The sequence below is a fragment of the Ascaphus truei genome, unplaced genomic scaffold (assembly GCF_040206685.1).
Source record: "Ascaphus truei isolate aAscTru1 unplaced genomic scaffold, aAscTru1.hap1 HAP1_SCAFFOLD_610, whole genome shotgun sequence".
In the NCBI taxonomy this organism is placed as follows: domain Eukaryota; kingdom Metazoa; phylum Chordata; class Amphibia; order Anura; family Ascaphidae; genus Ascaphus; species Ascaphus truei.
The window spans coordinates 76,347-102,795 of NW_027456943.1; the positions used below are offsets into that span (position 1 = coordinate 76,347).

At 46.3% G+C, this 26,449-nt stretch overlaps 1 pseudogene; it reads left to right on the forward strand.

The window, feature by feature from the left end:
• Positions 1-2,941: 2,941 nt before the first annotated feature.
• LOC142485593 (importin-8-like) lies at positions 2,942-26,219 on the forward strand (annotated as a pseudogene).
• Positions 26,220-26,449: the final 230 nt, after the last annotated feature.

The following is a 26,449-nucleotide window of genomic DNA, read 5'->3' on the forward strand; positions in this document are numbered from 1 at the left end:
AAAAATAGGTTTAGCTCCTGAATATTATTGTGTGACGACCAATTCTGAGGGAGTGAACTGTAACTAAAATCTCCCTCGTGCTCAGTTTAATCAATGCAGGAGTTTCTTGCATTTTAAGAAAATCTAATTATTTAAGCTGCCGATCAATCCATTCGCCCGTGATCGGTGAAAATACTGCTTCTCAAAGTATGGCTGCCTATTGTAAAGCTGCAGTTTAAGTTGCCGTTAAAAAAAAATCTATATATACAGCTTAACCTCTTTATAGCGCAGTCCTCAGGGGTTTTGTGGTGGTACTGCGCCCGCCGGAGGGGGAAACCTAAGAACACTCCCAGCCTTCCCAGACCCGGTGGGGCAGCGGCAACAGCACGCAGCACTTACCCGGCATCTGGCAGCTCTTCTCCCTGTCTCTGCTTCCTGCTTCTGCTTCCGTCTTGCGAGAGCAAGCTCCCTTATAGAGACAGTGTGTCTCTGTGTGTGTGTGTGTGTTTGTGTGTGTATTTGACTGTGTGAGATGCTGTGAGTGTATGCAGTGTGCTGTGAGTGTGTGTGCTGTGTGTGCAGTGTGCTGTGTGTAGTGAGCAGTGTGTGCAGTGAGCAGTGTGTGCAGTGAGCAATGTGTGCTGTGAGTGTGTGCCCGCGCTATGAGTGTGGATGCGCACTGTGAGTGTGTGTGCATGCTGTGAGTGTGTGTACGCACTGTGAGTGTGCGCAGTGTGTGCAAAAAAAACTTACATTTAAAAAAAATAAAATACTTTTTTTAAATTCGGGGTCCACGCTCAAACCGCGTTATAAGCAGATCCGCGTTATAGCGGATTGCGCTATAATGGGGTTGATATATAGATATATATATAGAGAGATATAGATCTATATCTATATCTCTATCAACAAGACAAACTGCCTGCAACAGACTAAGCAAATAATGAGTACATAAATTAGTAATATAATAACCACTAACGGTGCTATGGACTAGAAGTAATATAACAATGAAAAGAAAAAGAAAAGCGTCCCAACTCAGCACTCAAGTATACTCAGAACAAATATCAAAGAAAATTATGATTTATTTAACAGCACAAATAATCAAATATAAAATACAAAAAATATTAAAACAAACCCTGACATCCTCCTGTGATAGAATATGTATCAGACAGGGGAAATCCGCTTTGAAGATACTGATGGACCCCTAATACACAAGGCAAGGGAAAAAAGCCTATAAGCACAAGATATATGTAGAACAAGGGGTTAACAATAACCCCTTGAGCCTACAAGGCCGGCCTCACCCCAAGTAAATATAAAACCACACAGCAAGCATAGATAACACATGCACCAAATTGCCTAATACATGCTGATGTCAAATACATATGTTATATATGTAACGGGTATTCCCCCACCCAATCGCAAATAGGGTCTCCTAGGGCAAATACTACTCTGGTTACAAGGCATAATAGTGTGGCTCACCTGTTGGCTTACAGGACTCCTGAGTCTCCCGCTTGATGGTATTATGGGGAAGGTCAGGACATGCTTCTGGGGACATACCCAGTACGTACTCACGGTGACAGTGCCTCCATCTATTGCAGGCCTCAGGATATGGGGTGGAATCCCTGGAATAGAACTTCCCACTCAGGGATGAGAGATTCCAGTCTCACAACCGCTTCTTTATAATCAGGAACACTTTATTTCCTCTGCAGCACACTGTACAGGATACACAGTCACAGCAGTACTTCTCAGGAGTTCTCCCTCAGGATGACCCTGGCCTTTCACTCCCAGTCAGGGCCCTGGAAGCAGGCCTAGCTCTTCCACTACCCCCTATCAGAGTAGTGGGAAAAGTCTACCAGCCTCTCCCAGGGGGAGGGCCTCAAGCCTGCCAGGTCCCTGACAGCTCGGTTAGGTAAGACTCAGATCCTCTCAGGGAAGGAGCAACTGACTCAATACAGGAAATGCAGATCATTAAGACAGATACAACACGAACCTGCCCCTGTCCCTTATTGGACACCGGCCTGACTGCACTGCTTTCTCTGCCTCACTGATCTGCAGTGAGTGGGGAGAACCCATCTTAACTCCTGGCAAACCTACTGTTACCAGGGATTATTGCACAAAAGGAGGACAGAATAATAGCCCAAACCTACCAGGGCTATATATACATACACCGTAAATGCAGTTGGTATAATCAAGGCAAACCAGGCATAGTACCAAAAGGAGACTGTTAGTATGGGATCAACAATGGTTAACAGTTCACATCAGTTACCATAGTCCATGAGACCATCCGTACCACACTGTGATAGTAAAATGTCCAAAGGGTAAAGATCTTCCAATTGAGGGGTCCATCCGCAGGGGAGTCAGGGAAAAATAGACGGCCCAACACGTGTTTCATTCTTGCTTCATGATCCCATCATCCCATCTACGTGTGTGTGTGTGTGTGTGTGTGTGTGTGTGTGTGTGTGTGTGTGTATGTATGTATATATATATATATATATATATATATATAGAATCCAATGCACAGCCGGCACACCATATGCAAGTAAATAAGTTTTTGGTGCTTATCCCATAAAGCAATAACAGACCATACGATACCGGTTGCAACACGACATCAAGGGACAGCACGCAGGTAAGTAAATCAAAAATGTTCTATATTTGATAGAAGACACAAAAACCGACGTTTCGGTCCCCCAGTGGGACCTTTCTCAAGGTGATTGCAGACCGATGTAAACTGAGGCGTTCTTTAAGCATCCTAATGGTCTTGCCAATGTAGTACAGCCCACAGGGGCACCGGATGAAATACACCACGTATTTAGAGTCACAATTCATGAAGTCCTTGATGTGAATGCGATGTCCTTGATGTGGATGTGGGTTGGCCGACCCGCGTTCCAAATACAGCAAGAAACAGTCCTGGTTGACTAGACCAGTTGGAGTGCATAAATGCAGAGGTTGTGTCAACTGCCAGTATATGGTATTGGGCAAAAGTTACCCACATCCACATCAAGGACATCGCATTCACATCAAGGACTTCATGAATTGTGACTCTAAATATGTGGTGTATATCATCCGGTGCCCCTGTGGGCTGTACTACATTGGCAAGACCATTAGGATGCTTAAAGAACGCCTCAGTTTACATCGGTCTGCAATCCGGAAGGCCTTGGCAGACACCGACAATAAGGAGGACCTCACACAACAACCGGTGGCTCGTCATTTTAAAGAAAAACAGCACAGTCTAGCTACTCTACGGTGTATGCCTATTGCACAAGTTCAACTGTCCCCCAGGGGAGGGGACCGCAACAAGGCTCTCCTTCAACTGGAGGCACGGACAATCTATAAATTGGACACATTAAGTCCACGCGGACTAAATGAAGATGTGTCGCTGAGCTGTTTCCTTTGAACTATCTATTATGACAGACACGGTGCCCAATTGGGACCCAGTTGCTTTGTATCAATGACTTAACTATTTCATGTATCTCTTTGTCCTCAGATCAGCTATCTACTGGATAGGTCTTGCATTATCAATTGCGGACTCACACATTATAATTCTATTCCACAGGATTTATCTTGTCTCTATACATTGGTTATTACCACCAATTAATGTTTATATACCTTATTGTTTCAGCAGTTGTCTTTATGCTATGATACCAATTCCTGCACATAGCCAATAGACACCACGATTGCCACCGCCATACATTGTCACGATTGTAAATACTGCATATACAAGTTGTCATGCCTCATAGGATTATGTTTATCTCAGAAGGCTTATTCAATACTTCACCCATTTATTGATGTTATTTAGACGGTATTAGGCAAGTTGGTGTAATCTATTAATACACAGGTCCATCCATACACTGTTGATTCTGGTCCAACACAATATATACAAATATATGCATATTATTAATGCGTCAGCTCATCTCAGGTTATATGTTCACATGTATTGGGGATCACTGTATTGCACTGTTACATTGGTGTTTTATGTTGGTGCAACATGTTTCATGATGATATTTGTGCAGGGGCTAACCAACGTCCTTTCTTTGATAGCCCATTTACATTAGCTTATGCTACCACATATTTTAAGCTGGCAGCTTTGCTTACATGATGCAGAGCATCAGACTCTACCTTCGGGTACACAGTCCTGCTGCCACACAGCAGATGTATCCACTATGGGACATCAGTATGGGTGTGCTTTGCCTGGTCCCACAGTCATTCTTTATATTAGCAGAGAGCAGACATTGAGTTTATCCAGTCATCATATTTTATTGAATTATGCTTGTCAGTTTGCACATGCGCATTAGCTCCCTACTGTTCCCATTGAATTCTCTTTGGGGCCATACAGTACACATGAGTATCAGCACTCATTTTGGGGCATAGATTGGCTCTACACAGTTCAGATGTGCACTAGGGTCTCCCACAACACATTTTCGTGGCAGCTAAGCCCAAGCACATCAGCTGGCGATCGCGCAAAGTTCCGCATTATTTATTTATTTATCGGCGGTTCGCGCATGCGCAATAGCGATTTTACAGGTCTTTAAGATCCTATCTTTCCCTGCTACAGCATTAAGCTCACACATGCGCAGTAACCATTCACATTGCCTAGATGCGCCCTCCACTGGCCCGTTATCATGTGACAGGAGTAGAAGCACTCTGACATTTCAACTTCCCATACACACATGCGCAGTTAACACTGCAGACGTGGCAGGAGTGTTAAAGCGTTTTTACTGTCATCTGACAGTCTGGTGCTACTGTGCAGCTCCTACATACAGCATTTAAGCAATTATCACTTTACATCATGTGTTGCACCTGTTTGCTTTGGGGGTTTAGGGTATATATATGTGTTATGACTCACTCTGTTTGTTCATCACCTTGAGAAAGGTCCCGTGTGGAGGACCGAAACGTTGGTTTATATGTCACATTAAACAACTTTTTTTTGACTATCTACTGGAGTGCTGCCTCTGATATCTGCTTACACGGTATCGTATAGCCTATATATATATATATATATATATATAAATATATATATATAGATATATAGATATACTGATATACCCGGCATTGCCCGGGATGTAAATCCGTAATAGGTATTATTATTTATAAATAGTTGAAAAGAAACATGGAAGAAAATGTAATACGATATTGTTGTTTAAAAATGGTTTATTGTAAACACACCACAGTACAATGTATATTTTGGTGATGTAAAAATGTGAGGTGTGTGTACCGCTAGGGTGGGTGTGAGGCATCGGGTGTGTTCAGTACGGGTGGCGGGTGGGTAGTGGAGTACAGGCTGTGGGTGGGAGTCCCGCTAGGGTGTGAGCGGGTGTGAGGCGGCTGGTGTCTGGTGAGTGTGTGCGGCGGCTGGTTAGTGATGTCGGTGCATAGGGGTGTGAGTGTGGCGGGTGGGTGTGAGGCGGGAGGCGCCGGGTGGGTGGTGAGTGGGTGCGGCGGCTAGTCAGTGATGTCGGTGCGTAGGGGTGGGAAGCGGCGGGTGTGTGTCGAGTGTCAGGTGGGTGAGAGGCGGCAGGTGTCTGAGTGAGGGCGGCGGCTGTGGGGCGCAGGGGTGTGAGGCGGCGGGTGGCTGAAAGGCAGAGGCGGGAGGTGGCGGGAGTGCTGGCGGCAAGTGGGTGAAAGGCAGAGGCATGAGTGCGGCGGGTGGGTGAAAGGCAGGGGCGGGAGGGGGGTGAAAGGCAGGGGCGGGGGGGAAGGCAGGGGCAGGGGTGAAGGCAGGGGCGGGGGGGGGAAGGCAGGAGAGGGGGGGAAGGCAGGGGTGGGGGGGGGGAAGGCAGGGGTGGGGGAGGAGGCAGGGGAGAGGGGGAGGCAGGAGGCAAGGGGGGGTGTCACTGTGTGTCTGTCCCTGTGTGTGTCAGTGTGTCTGTCACTGTGTGTGTCAGTGTGTCTGTGACTGTGTACAGTAGAGGCAACTCTTATTCGAACAAAAACCAGTGGCTAATTCCCCAAAAGACCCAGGAAACACCCAGGTACATTCTGAATACATGCCTTAAACTTTCCTTAAACTAGCCCCAGCATTTCTGCATTGATTAATTGCCTATCAGATTAACAGCGGGGGTCCCTGGCAGTCCCATTCAAACTGAATTGGACTGCCCGGGATCCCTGCTGTGTTAATCCTATGGGTCGTTAGTCAATGCAGAAATGCCTTAAACGTGCCTCAAACTAGCCCAGAACATACCCAGCACATACCCAGCACATAACCAGAATGTAACCCGGCTAGTTTACAGCAAATTTTAGAATAAACGTTGCCTCTACTGTATGTCGGGGGGGGTGGGGAGGGGGGGTCAAAAACGCAGCTGAGGGGTCAAAAACGGAGCTGGGGAGGGGTAAAAAACGGAGCTGGGGGAGGGGTCAAAAACGGAGCTCGTGGAGGGGTCAAAAACGGAGCTGGTGAGGGGTCAAAAATAAAGCTGGGGGAGGGGGTCAAAAACGGAGCTGGAGGGGGTCAAAAACGGAGCTGGGGGAGGGCTCAAAAACGAAGCTGGGAGGGGGTCAAAAACGGAGCTGGAGGGGGTCAAACACTCCCCTCCCCCTCCCCCTCCCCAGCAATACCTCACCTCAGGCAGCAGCAGCAGCAGTGTGGCCAGGGGTTGGGAACCCCTGGGTTAGAGCGCACCGGCCAATGAGAGCCGTGGGGGGCGGGCAATCCGGAGGGGTGAGACATGTGTGTGTATATACTGTTAGACCACACCGGCCAATGAGAGGTGTGCGGGGGCGGGTGGGCCAAGGGAGCCATCTCATTGGCCTGAGGCGGAGTGAGCCCTATAGGCTTAAGCTTGCTGCATGGTCACAGCTTTGAGCACAGCCAGTGTTAAGATGCATAGCCAGAAAACCCACCCACAGACAGCTGTTTCGACCTTAATGGGTCTCATCAGTGTGGGGTTGGTTAACTGGCTACGCAATGAAGCGAAAGGATGGGGTTCACCATACTGAGTTAAGTTATGGTGAGTTAAAAAAAGTGACAAAAACCCTTCACAGCAAAGCATTTAGCAAATGTAAATATACTGTATGCTCATTTGCATGTCTTAGGCAGGTCTGCAACCCCGCCTTTCACCATTATCTCCCAGCACACAGCACTTCCACTGCAGCAAGGGATTCTGGGAAATGACATGCAAATGAGCACACAGTGCCACTTTCTGCTTCAAAAACCATTTTATACATGGTTCCCTATAGGCTTACGCTTGCTGCATGGTCACAGCTTTATATATATATATATATATATATATATATATATATATATATATATATATATATATAGACAGAAAAAGAGAGAGAGCGCACGCCCCATAGCATAATATTGCATAAAATTTATTAAAACAAGGAAAGGGGATGGGGGGTGGGGGGGGTAGGAATCGCACTCACAGGATGCAAATAGTTAAAAGACAATTTGTGATAATATCACCACCATCCGGTTCTGGATACTGGAACACGTCTCCGTGGACTCCTTCAGGGCTGCCAGACACGATAACCAGGGACCTGATGATGAAGGCTCCGTTCGCTCTCTGTACAGAGTCCAAAGCTCCAGCTCACACTTTCAATGGCCGCCGATCGTATATTCCCGCGCTTGGTGTAGGCTGCTGCGCGTGCGCGTCGTCGTCGTGATGACGTGATCGCGCTCTCAGTACCCTAACGCGTTTCGTCACCTGACCGGTAACTTTCTCAAAGGGCTGATGTCGAAAGGAATCAAGTCCAGCCCTCTTATAGCCAGTCCGTTGCCAGGCAACCCGTGATCGGGTGATTAATAAAACCTGAGTGGTATTAGATAAAGCTAATATATACCATAGATGCTAATCATATTGGGGACTGGTTTTCTAAGGGCTGATAGGGACTAATGCACTTAAGGAATAAACATACAATAATTACAAATGTGCGATTAAAACACAATAATAAACAATAATGAACAATAGTATGGGAACAGAAAGGATATCATGACATTATTTTTAACACTAACAATAAAATTTAAACATTTTGACACCACATAAATTCATCAATCATTGTACTGCAATGTATATTTCCAAACATTATTCTCAAACTGTATTTGATGGTTTCCCATTAGGAAAATCCACAAGATGAATATTTTACAAGATATATTACAAGATGTTTGATATTTTCAAACATTGTTCACTTTACACAACTCTTTATTTATTAATTATAGTTATATTTAATTTAATATATCACAGTTATATTTTTATTTTTTGGCGCCACACTTTTTTGTTTTATATATATATATATATATATATATATATATATATATATATATATATATATATATATATATATATATACTAGCTGAGAGACCCGGCGTTGCCCGGGATGTAAATGCGTAATAGGTAGTATTATTTATAAATGGTGGAACAATAGGTGACTATTTGTTGTAAAGGTTGGATAATAATGTTGAAAAGAAAGATGGAAGAAAATGTAATACGATGTTGTATAAAAATGGTTTATTGTAAACACACCACAGTACAATGTATATTTTGGTGACATAAGTGATGTGAAAATGTGAGGCGTGTGTCCTGCTAGGGTGTGAGCGTGTGTGAGGCGGCGGGTGGTTAGTGAGTGCTGGCTGTGGGTCGGGGTCCTGCTAGGGTGTGAGGCGGCGGGTGTGTGGCGAGTGCGGGTGACAGCTGGTCAGTGATATTGTTGCGTAGGGGCAGGATGAGGCAGGTGTGTGTCAAGTGTGTGGGGTGGGAGAGAGGCGGCGGGTGTGTGTCGAGTGTGGCGGGTGTCTGTTGAGGGCGAGCGGCGGCTGTGTGGCGCAGGGGTGTGAGCGGTGGGCGGGTGAAAGGCAGAAGTGCGGGTGGGCGAAAGGCAGAGGCAGGAGGGCGGACGAAAGGCATTGAAGGAGGGGAGGTGAGGTCGGAGGGGTGGTGAGGGGAGGTGAAGGGGGGCGGAGGGGAGGTCGGAGGGGGGGGGGTGTTGGGGGATGGTGAAGGGGGGGCGGAGGGGAGGTGAAGGGGGGGCGGAGGGGAGGTGAAGGGGGGGCGGAGGGGAGGTGAAGGGGGGGCGGAGGGGAGGTGGAGGGGAGGTGAAGGGGGGGGCGGAGGGGGTAGGTGGGAAGGGTGGAGGTGGGGGGCTGGGGGGGCGGAGGGGAGGTGAAGGGGGGTGGAGGGGGGGGCGGAGGGGAGGAGGGGGTAGGTGGGAAGGGTGGAGGTGGGGGGCTGGGGGGGAGGGGGGAGGTGAAGGGGGGGTAGATGAAGGGGGGGTGGAGGGGAGGTGGTAAGGGAAGGGGGGGAGGTGGGAAGGGGGGGGTGGTGGGAAGGGGGGGGGGTGGTGGGAAGGGGGGGGTGGTGGGAAGGGGGGGAGGTGGTAGGAAGGTGGGAAGGGGTGGGGAGGTGGGAAGGTGGGAGGTTGTAAAGGGGGAGTGAAGGGGGGTGAAGGTGGGGGTGAAGGGGGGTGAAGGTGGGGGTGGAGGGGGCGGTGAAGGTGAGGCGGTGAAGGTGGGGGGGTGAAGGTGGGGGTGGAGGGGGGGTGAAGGTGGGGGTGGAGGGGAGGTGAAGGTAGGGGTGGAGGGGAGGTGAAGCGGGGGTGGAGGGGAGGTGAAGCGGGGGTGGAGGGGGGGTGGAGGGGGGGGCGGAGGGGAGGAGGGGGTAGGTGGGAAGGGTGGAGGTGGGGGGCTGGGGGGGAGGGGGGAGGTGAAGGGGGGGTGAGGGTAGATGAAGGGGGGGTGGAGGGGAGGTGGTAAGGGAAGGGGGGGAGGTGGGAAGGGGGGGGTGGTGGGAAGGGGGGGGGTGGTGGGAAGGGGGGGGGGTGGTGGGAAGGGGGGGAGGTGGTAGGAAGGTGGGAAGGGGTGGGGAGGTGGGAAGGTGGGAGGTTGTAAAGGGGGAGTGAAGGGGGGTGAAGGTGGGGGTGAAGGGGGGTGGAGGGGGCGGTGAAGGTGAGGCGGTGAAGGTGGGGGGGTGAAGGTGGGGGTGGAGGGGGGGTGAAGGTGGGGGTGGAGGGGAGGTGAAGGTAGGGGTGGAGGGGAGGTGAAGCGGGGGTGGAGGGGAGGTGAAGCGGGGGTGGAGGGGAGGTGAAGCGGGGGTGGAGGGGAGGTGAAGCGGGGGTGGAGGGGAGGTGAAGGTGAGGTGAAGGGGGGGTGAAGGGGAGGGGTGGAGGTGAAGGGGAGGGGTGGAGAGGGGGGGGCGGTGGAGGGGAGGTGAAGGGGGTGGAGGGGAGGTGAAGGGGGGGGTGAAGGGGGGTGTGGAGGGGAGGTGAAGGGGGGGTGGAGGGGAGGTGAAGGGGGGGTGGAGGGGAGGTGAAGGGGGGGGTGGAGGGGAGGTGAAGGGGGGGTTGGAGGGGAGGTGAAGGGGGGGGTGGAGGGGAGGTGAAGGGGTGGAGGGGAGGTGAAGGGGGGGGTGGAGGGGAGGTGAAGGGGGGGGTGAAGGGGAGGTGGAGGGGAGGTGAAGGGGGGGGTGGAGGGGAGGTGGGGTAGGGGGGGTGGAGGGGGAGGGGATGTGGAGGTGGGGTAGGGGGGGTGGAGGGGGAGGGGATGTGGAAGGGAGGGGAAGTGGAGTGAGGGGTGGGTGAGGGGAGGTGAAGGCCGCTCACTCACCCGTCCGGCCGTTCCCTCACCCGTCTGGCAGTTCCCACGTGGATCTGAGGCGGGAGGCAGCGTGTTGTGGCCGCTCCCCCGCTGTGTCCCTGGCGCGCGCTCGCTCACTCCGCTCCCCCGCTGACTGTAGCGGCGCCGAGGGGGGGGGTGGAGGGGAAGTGAGTGAGGGAAGGTGAAGGGGGGTGAAGGCCGCTCCCTCACCCGTCCGGCCGCTCCCTCACCCGTCCGGCAGCTCCCTCACCCGTCCGGCAGCTCCCTCACCCGTCCGGCAGCTCCCACATGGAGGGGGGGGGGTGAAAGCGCGGGAAACAGGGAGAGGCAGAGCCTCCGGGACCGGTGGGGAAGAGAGCGGGAGATGTGCTGCTAACACTGTGAGCCCCGTTAATGTATGTAACACCGTGTGTGTGTGTGTGGGGGGGGGGGGGGTTGTGTGTGTTTAGTGATGTGTGTGTGTGTGTGTGTGTGTTTAGTGATGTGTGTGTGTATAGTGATGTGTGTGTGTGTGTATAGTGATGTGTGTGTGTATAGTGATGTGTGTGTGTGTATAGTGATGTGTGTGTGTGTGTGTGTGTGTGTGTATAGTGGTGTGTGTGTGTGTGTGTATAGTGGTGTGTGTGTGTGTGTGTATAGTGGTGTGTGTGTGTGTGTGTATAGTGATGTGTGTATAGTGATGTGTGTGTGTGTGTGTGTGTGTATAGTGATGTGTGTGTGTGTGTATAGTGATGTGTGTGTATAGTGATGTGTGTGTATAGTGATGTGTGTGTATAGTGATGTGTGTGTATAGTGATGTGTGTGTGTGTGTGTGTGTGTGTGTGCCCTTCACTCCGCCTCAGGCCAATGAGAGGTGTGCGGGGGTGGGCGGCCCAAGGGAGCAATCTCATTGGCCTGGCCCAAGGTCCAATGAGATTGCCGCTAGGGACACGGGGAGGGGCACAGGGAGACACATACAGACCCGGACACATAGGACACTTTCAGAAATATATAGTAGATATATATATATATATATATATATATATATATATATATATATCTTAATACTGAGTTAAGTTATGGTGAGTAAAAAAAGTGACAAAAACCCTCCACAGGAAAGCAAATATGCAAATACAACAGTATGCTCATCTGCATGTCTTAGGCAGGTCTGCAACCCCGCCTTTCCCCATTATCACCCAGCATACAGCACTTCCACTGCAGCAAGGGATTCTGGGAAATGACATGCAAATGAGCACACAGTGTCACTTTTTGCCTCAAAAACCATTTTTAACATGGTTCCCTATAGGCTTAAGCTTGCTGCATGGTCACAGCTTTGAGCACAGCCAGGGTTAAGGTGCATACCCAGAAAACCACCCACAGACAGCTGTTTCGACCTTGATGGGTCTCATCAGTGTGGGGTTGATTTTAACTGAGTATGCAAGAGAGGCTATGGGATAGGCTAAACCATAATACTGAGTTAAGTTATGGTGAGTAAAAAAAGTGACAAAAACCCTCCACAGGAAAGCAAATATGCAAATACAACTGTATGCTCACGGTTTTTTCCTATTTGGATTTAATTGTTGGAGGATTTATGTCAAGTTTTACGCACAGGGGATCCATGCCTTGTTTTAATTATTCTCTGCTTTCTTTTATATTTTTTGCTCTGTGACAGTTATTCAATAAAGATTTTGTGTATTTGTACTTTGAAGTGGTATACTAGAGTGCTTTTGTTTGGGGCTTTTTCTCTCTTTCTCTTACTATATATCTATCTATATCTATATATATAAACAGAGATATATCCAGCAATGTCGTGAATCTCATCATGTGCATGAAATGCCCAGGAGGCTGCTACTACATAGGTGAGACGGGGCAGGGGCTAAACAAGAGAATGAACCTGCATCGCCACAGCATCACACGCGGAACAAGAGACAGTCCTGTCGGCGAACATTTCTCTGACTCTGGCCATAAGGTGAACGATCTGAGGGTTGCCATACTCAAAGGTAATCTTAAAACACCGAAAGAGAGACGGTTGCATGAATACAAATGTATGCAACATTTCGGGACACTTAACGGTGGCCTAAACAGAGATCGAAATTTTATGAGTCATTACTGACACAAGTGAACTCTCTTCCCATGAGCGCTAAAGACCATGTCTGTACATACTGTGCTATATGTATGCACACACAGCTGTCTCTTACACATACCAATACTCCTTGTTTTTCCATCCCTATTCACCAATAGGGACCACATAGTATCAACACACTTTTAGTTATGCTACTATCTCCCACATTTCCACACCTACCCACACCATTTTTATTAACTCCCACTCCACACACACCTTTTGTAAAGCCCTGTTTACACTGTGGGCTCTCCATTCATTTATATTCACACAGATACACAAACACACTCTTACATCACTTTCTTTCAGGAACCATTTAACACCTCTAGCCATAAATCTCATCCACACCCGGGGAAGGACAAGCACAGATAACATTCCAAGAGACACTGTTTTTAAGTATTCCCTTTGCTTGCTTCATTCATTGTAACATCGCCGGAAGAAGAGATCAGTGTATCTCGAAAGCTCGCACAAATAAAAGCATTTCGTTAGCCATAGAACGGTATCATCTATTTATTATTTTATTTTATATATATATATATATATATATATATATATAAGACAGAAATACAATAAGCGCAATCACACTAAAATTAATAAATAAAATAATTACCACATGTACTGGAGGGTATAAACCCTTACAATCTAACTTTCCCTGACTCGGTCTGCAGCCAAAAGGTCTACCGCTCCACGGGCTGGTAACGAAAGATTTCCAAAGAGAATGACCTAGGCGCAAGTGGAGACAAGAAAAACAAACATAGGGTAGTACGTTCTAACAATTAAACCACCAGAAGGTATGATATGCACTCACAGCGTATAGGATAAAATCAAGCCTTGTATCCACTCTGGGATCTGGAACAAATTACGACGAATCTGGAACAGCTGGTCATCCACAGCAAATGCAATCAAGCAAAACATTTGATTGCAGATCTTCGCATCAGACTGTTTTGGGAAATAAGCACCTTGCTCTGCATCAAAGATTATCTGTTCTGTGCCTTTGTGTCTCTAGAGCAGGCGTGGCTATCTCCAGTCCTCAAGGGCCACCAACAGGTCAGGTTTTCAGGATATCCCTGTTTGCGCCTTCGTCCTTACTGCTATTTCCCACAGATTCTACTACAGCAAACACTTGCGCCTAGGTCATTCTCTTTGGATATATATATATATACACACACACACATGATGAACTAATATCAAAATAAATGTAGAAGGGTTATCAAAAACATGCTCTATCAAATACCACTTCTCCATACAGACACACTACAATAAAATCAATTTCCTTTAATAATCCAATCTGATCTTCCAATCAAAATCCTCAAATGTCAATCACAAGCCACAAATGCCACTGAAAACATTGCATTTACATTGTATACATGATGCATACAATCTACAGTATGTACCATATACATTCTGCAAATGAATGTTAACAATAACATATTCCAAACAAAATACCAATAAATCCAAACAAGTATACTATTTAAACCAATCCAGTAACCATAAATCAATTAGCATTCATTAATTAAATCCCTAAATAATTTACATTCCATCCCTAACAATTAAACAATTAACTAATTCAATCGTTGAACAGAACAAGTTAACCTCTGATAAAATATAAGTACCAAAAAGAATACAATATACAAAAGCAAGCCTCACCCTGACCTAAATTACACCTATGTAATTTTAAAATACATGATACACACATTTATGCATAGCAGCATAGCCAAAATAATTTAAAACACAGCAAATCAAGCTTTTAAAACAACATCATTTATTACCCTGTATGTATATATCGATCTAGACATACATACATACATACATACATACATACATACATACAGTGGCAAGAAATGATATACCAAAAATAAATAAATACACATGTAAAAAAAGCTTAAAAAAAAAAGAACAAGTTAAATAAAATACATTTCTTTAGTTCACTTACCATTACTTGACCCACTCACCGACTCCCGTTGAACAGCTTACTCTCAAACCAATCCACCACGCACAGGAACCCATAAAATAAAAAACCATAAAATAATAAACATTGAAATAAAAATCCAAAACAATCCACGGGTCTTCTATTTGTAATCCATCTTCATCTGTATTCTTCTTTCTTCTATCTGCGGCTCTCTTCTGGGGTCTTCTTGTCTTCTTCGGCCACGCCCTGGCCTTCTTCTTCTGTAGGAGGTCCTTCCTCCTCTGCGTCTGCCTTCAAAATGAGATGACATAGGCTTTTAAAGGCCTATGACGTCACATTTTCGTCATGGTTCCCGCGGCCTTGATATAAAAAAAAGAGGAAAGTTGCGCCAAAAGAGAGTTATCCTACTGTTCAGTATATGGCTCCTGTCCTTGACACAATGCAGTTCCGCAGCCTGAGTCTCTCAGAGGTGATTCACCAACCTCTGTGTGAATACTGGTAGAAAAAGGGGGGTCCTCCGGCGCGTTGTTCTGCTTGTGGCTCCACGGCGTTTTAGATATATAGGTAAAGGAGAGAAGAGAGGGGACCACAGTAAGGGACCAACACAGTGATTATACACAACTCTTCGTTTGATTTGTGAGGGGGGGGGGGATTGGGGGTGGTAGGAGATCAATGGAGAGATGAAAAATACTGCTGAATGAAAGGAGACACACTTACATCAGAGTGTCTAGTATCTTGAATTCTTGTACTCTTTTCTTTATGTAGCTGTATTTGGTTGAGGGTGAGGAAAAGCCTCCTGGTATCCTCCTTAGCAAAAAATATAAAGGGAAAAAATTGTGCAATAGAATTTATTAACAATAGAAAAAAAGAGATTGAACACTTACAAGCGGCCGATAATTTCAGGCATAGAGAGGAGATGCTGCCAGACTCCACAACGAATCCCTTCCTGGGTTGGAGTGGTTTGTCCTGGGTGTTTCCCTGTTGGCAGATGATTGCTGCGTTGATCTTCACTTCGGGTGGCTGGGATTGAAGGTTTCCAAGAGCCCGTGCACAGGCTATGTCCTCCTCAAGAGAAAAAACTAGGGTATGACCCCCAAATATCGAGGCCACTAACCAGGCACTATGGAGTGCGTTTAAAGACAGAAGGTTGGACGCCCATTATTTAGTAATATGGGTATAAATATGAATATGGGGTACCTCCGATACTAACATGGGGAGTGGGGTATTGGAACACCGGTAGAGGTACACGGGGACACCTCCCGAGGGGCGCCCCCTAGTAAATCACAGCCCGGCTACCATAAACCTCACCTGTCTCCCCTGTGTACCGCGTGGAGGTCCCCAAGAAAAGCCGTCCCTGTTTGCAGCTCACAGCTTGATCCGGAGACTCTGCAATGGAGGGATCCCGCTGTGGATGGCGTCTGCGTGCTCCAACCGGATGTGACGTCACAAGTAGAAGAGAAAAAATGCTCCCGAGGTTCACAGCACCTTCACTCAGCCAACGTATGGTGTAAAAAACTTTATTAGTAACCAGCACAGTACAGCATGATCACTCTGACGCGTTTCGTCCTATCCCGGACTTTTTCAAAGAGTGCCGTTCATACAAACATGTCCCTGTTCATATAGGGGGTGAGTCAGATCAACAACCAATCAAAATAAAGGTCAATTTAACCTGCACCTGATCAATCAGGAATGGGCTATAATCTAGTGATTGCTCTCATTACCAAACCCACGACATGGGGGGACATGCACAAATACAAAAATACAAAAATGCATACATATATGAACAAAATAAATAAAAACAGCCTAATGCTGTATAAAGTTAAAAACATAGAAATGAGTGTACTACAACTGCTGGTATTCGATTAATCTATCAATTGATATTACATTAATTATTCATTTACTCTGGTTGAAAAGTGGATATGGTCATAACCTTCATAAAGAAAATGAAATACATTCTGTGAACACAGATAATTTATATATTTGTCAGAACATCTCTATATGCAAAGTGGGTAATTTATCATTATATATATAACACAATATATATTAGTACGATATTAGGGCATATTTCAACACAATGTAGCACACCTTGAACACCCCTCCACAAAGGGCCATTATCCCACCAAGAAGTGCTTAAGCTCCCAGTCTTGGTTGATTCCGGCCGGATGGAGTGTGTTCAAGGTGTACACCCAATACATTTCCTGTTTGTTCAAGACACCTTCCCTGTATCCTCCCCTAGCATGACATGGTATATGCTCGATTGCAGTGAATGAAAAATTATTTATACCTCCTTCAGGGCATCTAGAAAAATGTCTAGGGACAGGGTGTGTAGTGTCTTTTCTTTTAATAAGTCTTACATGCTCTGCAATACGAGTTTTAACTGATCTAATTGTGCGTCCTACGTACATTTTATTACAGCCGCATCTTAAAAGATATATGGTGAAAGCCGTATTACAATTTAGAAACTCCTTTATGTAATGTTTTTTTCCATTGGACTCAACATATTTAGTACTATGAGCATACTTACACATAGAACAATTTCCACATGTAAAGAAGCCCTTAGGGATCCCTTTAACTCTGACAGACTCTGACTGAAAGTGGCTAGGTGCAAGATGTGATGCTATGGAGAATTTCAAACAAGAAGGGTTCTGGTTGTGTTTGATTCTATAGTGGTTTGAGACGCTATGAGTCTATATTTAATCACATATTTAATCACTATGTATAATCTGTATCACGACACTAAGTCAAGAAAGTATGAGCAATAGAGTTTAAGAACCTACAGCTATGTCAGGAACAAAACCAGCACCTTTGGAGTTAATTTGATGATCCTACAGTGTATATAAGACTGCTGTTACCCTGTGCCTATACACGTCACTGAGGAAGCATTGGCGAAACGCGTTTGGCCATTACAAGCCACCGTAGTGAGGACTTGTTTTCCCTGTACTATCTGGCTCGGCGATCCCGCCGTCTGCGCATGCGCATGCGCACCGGAGCAGGGAGCTGAAATCTGTATGCTGTGTATGCTGAGGGACAGGCCGGTTTTGAGGAGGACATAGCCTGTGCACGGGCTCTTGGAAACCTTCAATCCCAGCCACCCGAAGTGAAGATCAACGCAGCAATCATCTGCCAACAGGGAAACAGCCAGGACAAACCACTCCAACCCAGGAAGGGATTCGTTGTGGAGTCTGGCAGCATCTCCTCTCTATGCCTGAAATTATCGGCCGCTTGTAAGTGTTCAATCTCTTTTTTTCTATTGTTAATAAATTTTATTGCACAATTTTTTCCCTTTATATTTTTTGCTAAGGAGGATACCAGGAGGCTTTTCCTCACCCTCAACCAAATACAGCTACATAAAGAAAAGAGTACAAGAATTCAAGATACTAGACACTCTGATGTAAGTGTGTCTCCTTTCATTCAGCAGTATTTTTCATCTCTCCATTGATCTCCTACCACCCCCAATCCCCCCCCCCCCTCACAAATCAAACGAAGAGTTGTGTATAATCACTGTGTTGGTCCCTTACTGTGGTCCCCTCTCTTCTCTCCTTTACCTATATATCTAAAATGCCGTGGAGCCACAAGCAGAACAACGCGCCGGAGGACCCCCCTTTTCCCACGGCCTTGATTGGGCCGTGAAAACCATGTGTTTTGGCCTAGAAAAAAAAATGATGACGTCACTTAAAGGCAATGAAAGCACAGCCAATCAGAATGGCTTTGCTTCAATTGCCTTTAAGATAACATCATGAAAAGAAACATGACCGGCCTCACATGGTACGGTAGCCAATCAGAGCGTGGGAACTCCATCCCAACTCTGATTGGCTCTAGTATACCATGTGACAGAGGCTTGGGGGAGAACGGATGTGATGTCATTGAAAGCCTGTCACATGGTACTAGAGCCAATCAGAGTAGGGATAGACTTCCCCTGTCTGGTTAATAGTTATTTTGCACATTATTGTACTGTAGGTGTTGAGGGGGGGGATGTATGTATTGAATGTATAGGCCAGGTTTATTTTTTCTACATTCAGGTTCTGCGTGAGACCTCTGGAGACCACCTGCGGGATCCTCAGGTATCTCATGGGTATTAGGCTGGTGGTTCCATGGGTGACACCTGTGGGGATGAACCGGTGGTCCCACATCCGTGGGGGCACCGCGGACCCGTAGTGTGCGGAGAAGAACCGGTGGTCCCACATCTGTGGGGGCACCGCGGACCCGTAGTCTGGGGGGAAGAACCGGTGGTCCCACATCCGTGGGGGCACCGCGGACCCGTAGTGAGCACTCGTGAGTTCCCCAGACCCCCGTGGGAACCACCCGAGGCCCCACAGACACCTGTGGGTCTGACCCGGGGCTCCCAGACATCCTTGGGCCTACCGTGGGGACCCAATTGTGGCCCACAGTGACCCAAGGAGACCACCTGGGGGCCATGGCGCTTGGCGGGACCCACCAGCAGGCCTCCAGAACCTGTTTGAAACGAGCTGCTGGTACCCTGTATGTCTGTCAGGTGCCCCGCCAGCCCACCGGGGACTCGCGTGGGGCTGTGTTATGAACCCTGTTTGTAAAAGGATAAATCTTGTATTTATGGCGGGGCACAGGGGGTGGGTAATGTATTTAATAAATATAATGATGTTTATTGTGTGTCACTGTATTGTTTTTATTGTGGGTACTGGGGGTGGGGGGGTGGGGGTTCCCCAACGGTATGTGGGTAGGCCTCCCTTGTGGGTACTGGGTGTGGGTGGTTAGGCCTCACAGGGTGGGGGGTTAGTGTGGAAGGTTATGTAGGCGTCCCGAGTGGTGGGTGAGGGTGGGTTAACCCCTTAATGACTGTAGCAGTTAATAACCGCTATGGTGATTAAGGGGTTAGGGGACATTACATTGGATGTTTTCATTTTTGTGTCTGTTTTGCAGCAGCGGAGGGGGCATGGGCAGGATGAAGAGGAGGATGGCTTTCATCGTGCCAGCCGGGCATGGGTGAGTGCTATATGTATTTTATGTATTTATTACTGTTTATGTATTTAAAATGGGCACATTCACTATTATCCCTTTGTGGATAATAGTAATTGTGGCCATTACTATACTGTATGGGTTAAGGGGGGGGTTATTTCTTTATAAGTATGTATGTGTTTTGACATTAATTTGGGGAGGCACATAATTGGTACTGCAGGCCTGCGGGTAACACCCGAGGGCCACCGCCGGCCTATAGTATCATTGATGTGCATATATGTGTATGATAGGGGTTGTTGGGGTTATATATATATATATATATATATATATATTTATTTATATAGAGATATTTATTTATTTATTTAGATTTATTTATTTATTTAGTGTGGGGCTGGTGTGTGTGATTATTTTTTATTGTGGGTAGTGGGGGTGGGTGAAGGGGGTATTAGCCCCAACGGTGGTTGTTTAGGGCTTGCGGGTGGGTAGCGGGAGGGCTTAACCCCTTCATGACCGTAGCGGTATTAACTGCTACGGTCGTGAAGGGGTTAAGTGCACCCGCAACCCCCCCCCGCAAGCCCAAAACAAACAACAAGGGCCAAATACCCCCTTCACCCACCCCTGCTACCCACAATAAAGCTGGCACGGTGGGTTAACCCCTTCATTGCCTTAGCGGTTAGCCGCTAAGGTAATGAAGTGGCCTTTAGTTGGCGGGCTGAATTGCTGAAAAACTCTCCATTCTGGAGTGCCGATCAGCACCGAAGAGCTGATCGGGGCTACCTGAATTCAGCCGGATTCAAAAAGTGCCGATAAGTGGCTTATCGGCAGCCGGATGCCGATAATTTTTTTTCCGGAAGAAAAGTTGCCGATAATTCCCACTTATCGGCGTTTAATGAATCGGGAGGGGAAAAAATGCCGAAAAAAGCCTTATCAGCGCTTACTGCATGAGGCCCCTAGTCCTTTATAAATAAGGATTCTGGGTTGTGGAGTAATGCACCTGTTATTTTGTGTTTTACCCACCGCATTAGTGTGTGTGTGTGTGTGTACTGGAATTCCCTTCCCCTCAATACCACACTGTCTCTCTCTGGCTCTCTCCACCTTTAAAGCCTATCTTCATACAGGCCCCCTTAATGAAGTATTTGGGTAGCTCCCTTGGCTAGTACTATACATCTCATATACATTTACAATCCCTCCTTGCAGTCGTACTTACCATAACACACTCCTACTGTGTCTGCAGGTTCTTCCTACTTGCCAGTTAGATTGTAAGCTCTTCGGAGCAGGGACTCCTTTCCCAATGTCATATTATATTCTTATGTATCCAATTATGCTATTTGTATTGCTGCTGTAAAGCGCTACTGTATGTACATGGGGGCGCTATACAAATAAAGACATGCATACGTACGTTATAAGGCTAGGGAGATAGAAGAGGGCTTTGGCTGTCCTAGCAGCACATGGCCACGAGAAAAAAGGGGGCTGTCAAAGGAAATCACACCTTTCTCAGGTCTCAGATCACCAAGTTTACACACTAACTGAAGCAGTATTTAAAAATACTTAAAGGTGTCATATTTGGGTAAAAAAGCATCAATCATCTATATGTAACCCATTGAACATGTCACTGGCATTAGTTCGCTTTAAAGTTCTTCAGGACCAAACCTTTGTGATATATGTAATATAATTGTATGTATATCTTTGTTTATATAGCGCTACAAGTGTACTCGGCACAAAGAATACAGTATAGGGAATTATAATAATACAATAAGTGCAGCAAAATCAGACAATAGGAAGTAAATCCCTGCCTGAAGAGCTTACAATCTAAATGTGATGTTGGCAGACTTGCAGAGATAGCAGATGAGGAAATAAGTGCTGTAGATGGCAGTGCTTGGATTCAATGGTTGGTAGGAGTGACTGTGGGTGTGGGACAGTAGCCATGAGTGCAGGCTCTTGGGGTGCTTGATTTGTGAGGCGAGTTTTAAAGGTTAGTCAGTATTAACACAATTAGCAGGGGAAGAGGTGGCAGAGAGGCATGGGCGAGAGCAGGTGTGTATATGGCTGGGTAATATTTCATTTATTACCACATTTGGATTTCAACATTTAGATTGTAAGCTCTGAGGAACAGGGCGCTCATCACCTTTTTGTATTTCTTCGTGCTTTTTTTTGTCCGTATTTGGTTTGTTATTCTGTTTGTCATTGATATCATCCTGTTCCCCCATTGTACCGCGCTGTGGAATATGTTGGCGCTTTATACGGTGATAATGATAATACTGTAGATGGGTCACATATACCAGAAGACATTCCTAATCTTTGCATTCGAATAGCTCTTCGGGCTCTCTGTTCCGCTGCTACCCTGGAAGTCTTTAATGCATTTGCTGAGTGGCCGTGTCTTTTTCTTTAGTGTATCCCACTCTTCGTGAAGGCCGTGCTGGAGAGATTAACACGAGGCATTAAGTCCAGTCAGCTGCGGACCATGTGCCTGCAGGTGGTCATTGCATCTCTGTATTATAACCCAGCTCTGCTCCTGAACACCTTGGAACAAATTTGCTTCCCTCACAGCTCCGAGCCCATCACTGCACAGTTTGTCAATCAGTGGGTGAATGATACAGACTGCTTCCTGGGGCAAGTAAAGCTGACCGTTTCAGAACTTCATATATGGAGGGTACATGTGTGCATTGATCGTGTCGCTGTGATGTGTACTGAAGATTCTCTTGCAAATTATGACCTGTCGCCCATCTTAAAGCAACAATCCCCACTACTTAACCTTGTTTTTCTGCTGTTTTTTTATTTTTATTTGTTTTTAACAAACTCTGAAACTGGAGGGTCCCTGTAGCTCGGGGGTAGGGGACGGTGGAGGTTGTGTGCAACTCTTGTCCTCAAGGGCCACCGGGATAAGATTATTTGGAAGGAGTAACAGAGCACTACTGAATGTATCCAAAATTGAAAAAAAAACTATTATGAAAGGGAAAGTGTGTTTTCCGTTAAAAAAGTTATTTATTGGTCATGGGACAGAAATGAACAGTGGTGTTGCCCCACCAACGCGTTTTGCACTAAAAAAAGAGCTTTCTCAAGGCATCCATTTTCCTAAGCTCAAGGGCCACCACCAGGTTAGGTTTTCAGGATATCCCTGCTCTTTACAGGTGTCTTAGTCATTATGACTGAGCCACCTGTGCTGAAGCAGGGATATCTTGGAAACCTAACCTGTTGGTGGCCCTGTAGTACTGGAGTTGGACACCCCTGCTGTAACTGAACCCTAACCCCCGGGTTCCTGAGATATTTCCCATTTTTGTACCTGTATGTTTGGACCATTTTGTGTAATCCACATGGCTGCCATCCAAGGCTCACTCCTTCAGACCAAATAGGAATCCTCAATGTCATCAGGGCAGGACACAGCTAAGAACAGTATGGATCCGCACCAGTGGGCACGTTGGTTCAGATTTCGGACAAAGAAAAGATTCTCAATATAGGGGGTATGCTGCATTAATGCTTCTATTGTATGCGTTGAGCCATCACTAATGGTGATATTTGTGATATTTGTGATGTATGTGATGAGTCGCCACTCGTGCTGGGGTTTGTACCAATGAGCCGTAATTCATGATAATGTGGGGAATATGATAGAAGCTTCTTAGCAGTATTTTTTGTCAGGCTCTATGCACCATGTCTGTCTTATGATCTGCTGCTTGTCTTGTAGGCTGCATGACCGGAAAGTGTGTATAATAGGACTCAGCATTCTGATGGAGCTTTCAAACCGACCGCCATCAGTCGACGCTGTTGTTTCCCTCATTGTACCTTCGATTCTGCTTCTCTTCCTTGGGCTGAGACAGGTGTGTGCAAGCCGTGAGCAGCCTGACCAGCGGCCATCCTTGCAGGACCCAAAGACTGAGACTGAGGAAAGCGGTAAGAACCTCTGGCTCACTCCTTTCTCAGGAAGGGAGACAGGCTCTGGGTGTACTGAGACCGACTGGTATACCAGGAATGTTCCGAGATGGTAATATATTTGCAACATTAGGAAAAAAGCACAGCCGTGACATCCCAGAATCCTCTGTCCTCGGTCCTAAGCACACTTTAATAATAAAGCCATCAATTATTGGGAAGATAACGATAGAGCATTAAGCTGGTAGCCTGGGAAAGACTAGCTAATCTTCACATTGGGATTCAGGATTTTAACTTGCCTTGGTCAACATACTTCTTATTTTTAAACACTGTATGTAACTCCTAACAAAAATAATCTATTTGGAACAAAAAGATATTAAATGTTGCATTACAATAGAGAATTGCAGGCTTTATCCTGCATGTTAAAAGAAGCATATTAATAAGACATGGCTAGGGATCGATTTTTAGGGTTGTACTGTATGTAGCATTACAGGGAAAACAAAGAAGGGTTCAAAGGATATACAGTACATTGGTAGTGTGTTTTTCTGTTGCTTATGTAAATAGTTTAACACCCCAACAGCACTCGCATAGAAAGAATACATGGCCATATTAAAACAAGTGTTACGTGAGCATCACAAAAAGACCATGTCTCGATTTTAACACATAAAATATTCACAGGGAATAAACTATCATTTAAAAAAATTCTGCGAAATAAATATATCGGGATTGCATTCGTGTAGCTGCAGCAATATTTGTAACACGTATGTGCCATTCTTTCCAGGAGATGGAGTTTGGGATTTGTGTATACAAAATGTGTGTCTGTTACTGCACGAATAAACCATTGTGAAGGATGGCATTTCATCTGTGTGTGTGTGCAAAACATTGTTCTGAGTTTAGTGTAACACAATATATGTGCCTTCATGTGTATGCATAATGTTGTGTTGCATTAAGTCGTGTGTGTGTGTGTGTGTGTGTGTGAGACGGAGGAGCTGAAAGTCTCCCTTGGTGACGGGCTGTAAACATGCTGAACATGCTCTCTGCTTTTCAAGAGGAAATTCCGAGTGATGAGGAGGAAGGAAACGGGTTAGGTCAGACAATGCAGGAGAACCTCGGGCAAGAGGAGGAGGAAGAGGACGACTGTGACGATTAAGTTCTGGAGGAGACTGCCTTGGAGGGATTCAGTACTCCTTTGGACTCTGTAGATGCCCTTGATGAATACCAGTTATTTACAGAAGCTTTGCTCAGTCCTTTACTTCTCAGTGTGGTTCGGCACAAAAATGAAAGTGGGGTTAAGTGGGGAAATGCTTCTAATTAAAGGGCTTGGAGGAGAGAGACCGGAGGAGCTCTGTATAAAAGCAATTTTGTTGGCAAGAAGTTCTGACACATTGTGCCATTTTGCTGGAGCGTATCTGCATCAAACAAATGTAAGAAATCGTCTCTTAAATCTGGTGCAGAATATTAGAAGGCACAAGCTTATACCCCTCTCACATTTTTGTTTTTCGTTTTACACCGATTAAAGGGAGAAGAGGTGAGACATGGAGGTGCAGAATTTGACACATCTCATTATATTCTGAGTTATGTATCTCATACTGTCAGTTCCCAAGTATCAAGCAAGCCCATGGAACAAGACGAAGAGCAAAGTGCTTGATGCATTGACGCATGCAGGTGCAAGATGGAAACCATGCTTACATTTTGCTCCAAAATTGCTTTGATACATCGCTCCCATGGTATTTAGAGAAGACGGCGCAGCGAAATATTTTAGGACATGTCGGGCTTTAAGGGCAGTTTAGAAATAGAAATTAAGTGGAGGCGCAATGGAAAAATGGAATCAACTTTATATTCACCTTCAAAGTGAGTGGTCAATAGTAATTAAAATATACATATATGGTGCACTACTAATGCAAAAACATACATTACATACATAAACAATTGTTAAAAGTGATATTGCTAAATATCATATAGCTGAACTGGTAAAAGTGTGTAAAGGTCAGAGTTGCCTGTGAGTAAGGTGGTAGCCTTAAATGCTGCTGGCTGTCAGCTCCTTCCTCTCTGGGGATAACGCCTGGGCAGTCCTGCCACATAGCTGGATCGGGCGCTCACACTGCTGGGACTCACTACCTCCGTGAGTAGGCGGGGGCCGTGGATCACCTTGGTGTGCTGTCAGATGGGACCGTGCTGGGCGTCTTCCAATTTTCTCCTCCGGTTCACCTCCAGAGTCGCCGTATAGCAGCTTGGAAGGGTAGCAGGGAAGCAGGGTGATCAGCTTACTTTGCTGCAAATGTCAAGATTTTCCGCTCACAGCTTATGACTTCCTCTGTGTCCACTTCACACACTACTGACTCCATGCTGTCTCCTACGCGTTTCTCCATGTGATGTGGTGTAGGAGGAGCCAGCATTGAGTCATTAGCCAGCAGCCTTATTATAGCATAAATGCAAGTCCTTTTTTTTTTAGTGCCTGATTTCAATGTGTGAAATATACTCGGTGACATTTAAATCACCCAGGTGATGCTTTTCGAATAAAAGTAGCACCTAGTAATGGGCATCAGGGATATTGGCCTCACGAGAAGCTGTGAAATACAGCCTGCCAATGTCCTAGTAAAAGGGACATTCCACGGCATGCATCTTCCAGACTGTTATGAGCTGTATATACGCATGGATGTGATGAGACTTTGTCTTGTTTAGGGGTGCAGGGCCAAGATCTCTCGTGGTATCACTCGCTGACAGCCCCGCTAAGTAATGATCAGAAGAAACACCTGCAGGAAATCTACACCATGGCTGAGCAAAGGAAGAATGCAGCAGGTCAGTCACTTCAAAGGAGCCAAAGATGATGGGGGTTGGGGCTCTAGCAGGAAAGTGAGAATCCCAGCATATATCGCCCCCTAGACTTAAATACAGAATAGTATCCTGCGGTGATCAAAAACTCGGTGACAAAAGTCAAATAGACATTTAAAGTCTTAATGATGCAGATATAATGCACAACGTTTCGGGGGAAATCCCTTCCAGAGCTGTACGATTATGCACCCAAAGAAGGGATTTTTCCCGAAACTTTGTGCATTATGTCTGCATCACTAAGACTTTAAATGTCTATTTGACTTTTGTCACTGAGTTTTTGAGCGCCGCAGGATACTGTTCTGTATTTAAATGTCCT